Source organism: Ornithodoros turicata, chromosome 2, assembly GCF_037126465.1.
Source record: "Ornithodoros turicata isolate Travis chromosome 2, ASM3712646v1, whole genome shotgun sequence".
Lineage (NCBI taxonomy): Eukaryota > Metazoa > Arthropoda > Arachnida > Ixodida > Argasidae > Ornithodoros > Ornithodoros turicata.
In genome coordinates, this window is record NC_088202.1 from 99724115 (window position 1) to 99731403 (window position 7289).

The window sequence follows — 7289 nt, forward strand, 5'->3', positions numbered from 1 at the left end:
CCATGCCCAATCCCCCTGCCTCCACTCGGGTAAAAACGCGGACAGCTGTAGACGCAAAAGAATATGGCTTCGTTCTTTTGAGGTCCTGAGGTTCTATCTATCTTCTAACCTGAGGTTCTAACTATCGCCTTGCTGGTTAAGTACAGCTTAAAAAATGCAGCATAAATCAGCATTTCGTTGAAGAACTAAAATGGTGCAAACGAGCTGACGAACCGTCGAATGAGCTAATAGTTATTTGAGTTTGAGGAACACAGATACAAAACGGTGAGAAAAACAAAAGACTCAACTAGCAATGAGGCTTTGATAGAGCTAGTATAGTAAGAAGAAGAAAAACAATAGTGTGAGGCGGACAGGACATCGCTGTCTCGGCAAAGCTGGGAGTGAAGCAATGGGAGATCGTCATTAACTTTCAGAACGACATTTCTTTTATTATTATTATTTTTTTTTTGAAGCGTCTGGACGGTCTCAGATAATTGAGCATAAAGAGATTATGAAAGCGAACTGATGACGTAAGCCACATATCCCTGAGTTTGGAGCAAGCCGACGTACCGTAGGGTTGACCTTTCCTCGCTTTTTTTTCCTTTGTTCTAATAAATATATCCCCCCCCCCCCGAGTTTGGGGTTGAGACCAGGGCACGAACAAACAACAAGTGACCCGTTTGCGAATGTATTGCACTTTTGTTTGTTCTTCGTCTCAGCCCCAGACTCAGGGATATGCCGCCTACGTCAGAGAATCTCGCGTGTATGTTAAACTAGGGAGGAGGCAGTTGACGATTTAGTACTGTAAATATAAATTTCCTCTCACGTGTGGTCTCCGCAACGCAGTGTAACAAGGCAGTACACCACGAAGGCTACGCGGCAGGGAGGAAGTCCGGCTAACAGTTAGGAAGGAAGAAACGGCTGAAAACCCGTTGGATGTCGAAAAGTACCGTTTCTTTTATCATCGTGAAAAGACAAAGAAAAATATCATACTATCCGACCTCCATACTGGTGACCCCATGTACAGTAAATTATGTGAACACGGTCGTCCAACAATTGTCGGGTGACTAAAGGAGGCGGAAAAGTATTTGTGACTGAGAAAGCTGTACAACTGAAAATAGTAATAATTAAATAAAAGTCGTGCAAGATACAAACACACACACACACACGTACATTGGATGGTGATGAGGTGGGCGATTCACCGCCGCTGAGGCGATACACTGCCTTATTTCGCGTTGGGAGAGGATGAAGGGATGATGATGGGGGCTTTCAAAGAGCCGTCGCAAGACCGGTGGAGCACAAGTACTCCGCCAGAAGACGAAGGCCCTGCGTCTGGTGGGCAGCATTCGACCACGGGCCGAGGATCTTCGCTAGGTTGAACGGCCGCTTGTCAGTGCGTTGCATAGAAACTTCCATTAGGGCACGCTCGTGGTGGTATTGCCCACAAGCCAGGATGACGTGGCTGAGGTCGCCGTGTACTCCACAAGTGGGGCAGAGGGAAGACGAGGTGGAGCCGAGACAGTGTTGAAAGGCAGGTGTAAAGGCAACGTTGAGCCGCGTGCGATAGAAGAGAGCAGTTAAGGGGTGCGGTAGTCGCGGAGGAAGGACGAGAGAAAGCGTGGGGTCTACATCAGAGAGGAGGGAGTGAGCCATGTCGTGTTCCCACTGAGCCTGCATCTTGGGACCGGTGAGTGTCGAGAGGAGGTGTCTTCGGTCGCCCGACGACATCATTATCGGGGAAAAAGCTGCGTGCTGATGGGCGCTCAATGCGGCTCTGTCTGCTTCTTCGTTGCCGCTGATACCGACATATCCGGGGATCCACTGCAATACTACAGTGTGTCCTGCAATGGTCGCCTTCTTATAAGCTTACAGGATGTCAAAGACAACAGGACCGAGGAATCCACGTATCCCCAAGTTGGCCACACACTGAAGTGCGGGTCTTGAGTCTGTAAAGACGACCCAGGACTGAGCTGGACTGGCTGATATTTTTTGCATAGCAAATAGAATGGCGTAAAGCTCGGCACACGTAGACGATGTTCTGTGAGAAAGACGGTGACCACAGGAGACTGACTGAGATGGACCGACAAATGCCTAGGACGATCCACCCCGAGTAGATGACTCGTCAGTGAAAACTGACGTTGACGCCGTGTAGTTGTCGTTCATCATGCCCAGGTAAGCTGCTTGGCGACACATGGGGCTGTATCCCTTTTCCTTCCATGCATGCCAGGAACAGTTAGGCGGGTGACTGGACTTGACAGAGACCATGGAGGGGAACTGGGAGCCACTGACTTCACTCCTAAACGCGGGACGCTAGGCTTCATCTGAGTCATCACCGAGCGGACCTTGCAGTGCTTGCGCCTCAAGATCTTCGATGCGAGCGGGTGCCGCCGAATCTCGTGCGCCACGGGTGCCACAGAGCCCGTAAATACCAGGCGCTGTTCCAAGACATTGCCTCAGTTCGTATACTCAAAGGAGGAATAGGCGTGTGCCCCTTCTTGCTTCCCTCCCCCTTTCTTGCTGCCCTGCTAACACATGAAACGTGAGAGAAGGTGAGGCGGTGTCATGTTGCTCTTGTGAATAGAAATTAAAGGAAACCAACCAAAACGATATGTAGACCAGTAATAATTTTGGGAAACAAACATCTTTTTAGGCTCCTAGGTAGCCAGACCTCGCTACCATGAGCGTACTGGAGTAGCCGACCCAATATAGAGTTGGACCAACATCTTCATGTTCTTTTTTTCTTTTTTATACCAACCAACCCGTAATAATAATAGGGAGCAGATTAGTTTGGTAAACCTATATTTTGTGTCGTCATGCTGCACGTGGCGCACAAAAGACAAAAAAAACCGGACACTCAACTGAACTCAACAACGTTTCGTTTGAGATCTAGCTCGAAAGAAACGTTATTGAGCTTAGTTTATTTCCCACAAGCAAGTAGAGACCTCGTTTTTGAAAGACGCTTTGTTTACATATCCGTCGCGGCATATGGTCCCACAAGAAAGCATTACAGTAGTCACTCGTGACTGACGACACCACATTTTTCTTTTTCATCTAACCTGTCGTTACACGAATCCGTCACGTGCAAACACTTGCACGTCAACACAAGAGGCCGAAGCTATCTTTTAATTTGGACACAGGAAAGGAACCTAGCTTTTTTATATCGTTCCGTACCTTTCTATTCCCCAGTCCGTGCTTCGAAACCAGAGAACGGAGTTAAAAGAACACGTCGAGTTCCCATTCTTTTCTCCTTCATGTAAAGAGCACCAGCCCTGGATCGTTCGTATAACATTAAGGAGAGTTACATTAATGGGCACAGGACACGCTCAATGCTGCACGACCAGCTAAAGAAGAAAGAATTGGTCCGGTTTCCCGTTTCCAGCGAAGGCTGATCCCATATTTCGCCACTCACGGCGCAACCCGAATCTTAGTGGATTTCTCGGTAACTGTGCGCACGTGCCTCGAAAGCAAGGCGAACTAATCAGTATTTGCTTGGCTTGCTACGTGGAATTAAATGGCTGGGCCGTAGCTGTGCGCTAGAGAGGTAACACGTAGCATTATCTATGAGGTTTTGTAGCACTGACGGCTGATCTTTGTGGCTAATTATATAAAGGGACAACGTAGGAAGTGAGTGTACTCGATCCCGGAAATTCCATACTGCTGAACGTTTTCCGTCGAACATTAGAGAGTTTTGGTGCATCGTACGTTATCGCCTTTGCGTACATGTGGTCGAATGTCGCAGTCTGTTCAGGTTCGCTATGTGAAGTGAATCATGTTTTCCTTTTCTGGTGTCTGTGTGGCGTGAATACCACGTGTCCTGTTAAATTGAGGTCGCACGTGCTCCCGGGGTGTCACCGCACGACTACAAATCAGTAGCAGTTTTTCGCACCCTATGTGGCCAAAGTATTCAGTGCGACAACGCTGTCCACTTCCATCTTTTCTTTTTGCACTTACCGCATTGAACCCCTGTGTCGGTCAATCTTGAGATATACGCGTGCTCACGCTTTTCGAATGCACGCATTCGAAGTTAGTCTTTGATGATGCAGACAACGCAGCGTTATTATGTGGAACGGTCGTTTTTATTTTTTGGAATCGTCATTGGTCAACACCATGTCTTTGTGCCGTGCTCACATATTGACAGCCTTAGTAAGAAAAAAAAAACTAGTGTAAGCATATTTTTTATTTTTAAATCGCTGCATAGCTTCTTTACGCGTACCCACAAAAGGAGTAAACATCGAATAAAACATAACCGTCGTTAAACCTGTGACCTCTCTTTTTGTTCGTTCTCGGAACAGCTCGATATCGACCGTAGCAGGAACTCGATGACGATGGTGCTGGCCGACTCTGAGCAAGTAAGTGGACGAGTGAGCCTCGAAATCCAGCCTTCTTTGGTCACCGCTTTCCTTTCTTTCTCACGTCATTCTCGCCTTTTTTTTTTCTCGCGCGCAGACGGCCAGTATAACGGAGAGGAGAGATGAGGGAGAGAAGGAGAGATTTAGTCTACTTGGGGCAGATTGCCTTTTCTCGAGATCGTTACTTATCTCACTTCGCTAGAGCACAAAATAAACCCCGAAGAAACGTCCATAAATGGAAGCGCCCGCACCTTTGTATGCGCGTAGGAAAACGTCATATTTTTCACCGCGCAGAATGGTCTTTGCCTTATCTCCCTTGGAAGAGTATCAAAAGTAAAGCTTTCCATTGGCAGCTCGAAAACAGATGAACTGTTTTATGTGACATTCTGTAAATACGGCATATAGTGTGTTGAGGTGCTCGCGTATCGCCCATTGGTAACACATCAGTTGTATGCAGGAGTGCTTTGCGTAGAGCAAGGCGTTGGTTTGGCTGGGGGTGGGGAATATGTTTATTAGGGGGAGGGGGAGAATGAAGAGAAAAGAGGAAATGTCAGCCAGACTGATGCCGTCTTGCTATTCAAAAACAAACACAGAAAAAAAAGCAATCAGACAATCAGGGCAACTAGAAACTTCTTATGATTAGAGCAAACAGTCAGACCAGCACAGGCACAACATAGCCAGAGAAAGCCCGGCCAGAGGGTGGACGCGAGGCCCGAATCTTGCAGGAAGTGGAGCAGGGCTGTGGTGAAGGCCCACTGGGTAGACCGAGGGACGGGACCAAGGAGGGCGGCCATGGTCACTGCGCTGCACCCAAGCTGCATTAGACGGCGACGGAGGGCTTGCCCTTGGGGAAGTTGCTGCGACAGTGCAGGAGGAATATCAGCCACCACGCCACAGCTGGAACACAAGGGGGAGCTTGATTGGCCCATTTTGTACAGAAGCAACGGAATGACAGCTGTTGGCAATCGAAGGATACCATGCCTCTCACTGATGTTCCATCCGGTCTAGCGTTACTACTTTGCCACGGAGTCTATCTGACGCGTAGCCAGGGGAATGCCCCTTGAAAATTACTAGAAATAGTTATTTAACCAGCGCCAGCGCCAGTATTTTGAAATCTATACATATAAATATCTAGACTTCCAATGAAATTTACATAACGTTACATCTCTGGAAGTCACTTTCTGGCTGAATTGTAATGGTAATGAGTCCTAGTATGGTAATGTGGGGCTACTTGAAGACGGGGGCAAGTTGAGGACAGTTTGGTTTTTTCGCGTGGCATTTTCTTAGCAATAATTTTTTTCTCGTCTGTGTCACCAGGGTGAGCACAGCCGTTGTCTGGGCTTTGAAGTAACGTGTTAGCGTTCTGCACTTGGCTTTTTGGAAAGACGTCAGACGCTGTTTTGCAGATGTGGTCGAGGTAAGAGGGGCCTTTTTTTGTCTCATCTGTAACCTTCGCGAGCATTGACTTCCAGTTGGGTCACTTCTGCTCCTCGGCTAATAAAATATGACATCACCTTTATGATGCAGTGTCACTGCCGAGTGTTTCATTGTGCATTACTCGTGACTGGCCGTTTCGGCTGGCCCATACAAAAGACAAAATTTCAATCCCGCATTAATTTTTTGATGTCCTTAATTTACCCAAAGGATGGGGTAAGTTGATGAAAATATGTAGCGTGTCATTTTTGGCTCGTACGAAATAAATACCTGGTTTAGCATCACAATAATTTGTGGATCATTTCTCAAAGGTTTGGGGATTCGGTTAACGAATTGTGGTACAATTTAGGCAATTATTCTGACTGCTATTAACAAAATAGTTCAACTGTCTTCAACATAGACCGCATAACCCTAAAGGTTGGCCATTCAGCGACAAATATGAATTGCGTTCCAGAAAAACAGCCACCATTACCACTGTTCATTGACATCACATTTATTAACGGTAACCAGTTTGCACACTACCAAGTCACATATTGAACCCTGCACAAAAAAAATAATAAAAAAAGTAAAGAGGACACGCAGTATTATTCATCCAGTCCGGAATAAAACAAGTAACTAAGCCTGGCCAGCACGCCGGAAAGGTAGCGCACTGCCAACCTCAAGCATGGATATATACCACCCTTCTCCTATGCGATAACAGAAGGACACAAGTCTTTACAGAACCATTCCCCGTGAATATCACTCATAATCAGCTAATCTACAAAGAGTACGGGGGAGAAAAGAGAAAGCTAACTCGGAGTTTTATCTCATGCGTACATGGCATCCATCACTGCGTTGTCAACTAGGCCAGAAAAAGGAGCAAAAATCGAAGGTTCCAGTGGAGGAAGGCGACGGTGGCCCATCGTTTACGCCGAGCACGTCATGACGCCCAGCGCAGCGGGCGACCTCGCCCCTGAAGAAGGATGGCGCTCGGTTGATGAAGAGTCTGACGGTTCTGACACCTCCACCCGATAAAGTATCCTCGTTCTGTTTGCCAACCAATATGAGCCGCGCTCGATACTTCCTGAGACACCAGAACGAATCACGCGCATAAGTGAAGGCAATCAGGGATATCAGGAATTATAAAGATTCTTTATATGGTTCTCCTGATTCGGATCTGGGGCTATGCTGTGTATGTTGGCGTCTTCAGTTGAAGGACCGCTAGTTCGTTGTAATTGGTGCAGAGTGTGATTTAATTCTCCTGAATGTCACCGTGCGTGATCTTTATGTTATTTTTTATGATGAGCATGCAAGAACGTGATCGAACGTCGTAACACGAAATAGGGGCATCGCTGGAAGTGGATATTATACTCATACTTGTGTCTTGTTTGTTTGCTTGTTTCAACTGCAATCGTTTTATAATCTTTGGATGGATGACCCGCGTCGTGGAAACGCTTATTATGTGACCTTTTTGACATAAATGAGAATTAAGAGCGATTCAAACCCCAACAAAGAAAGACCTAGGCCCTAGGGGAGGGGGCTATCAAG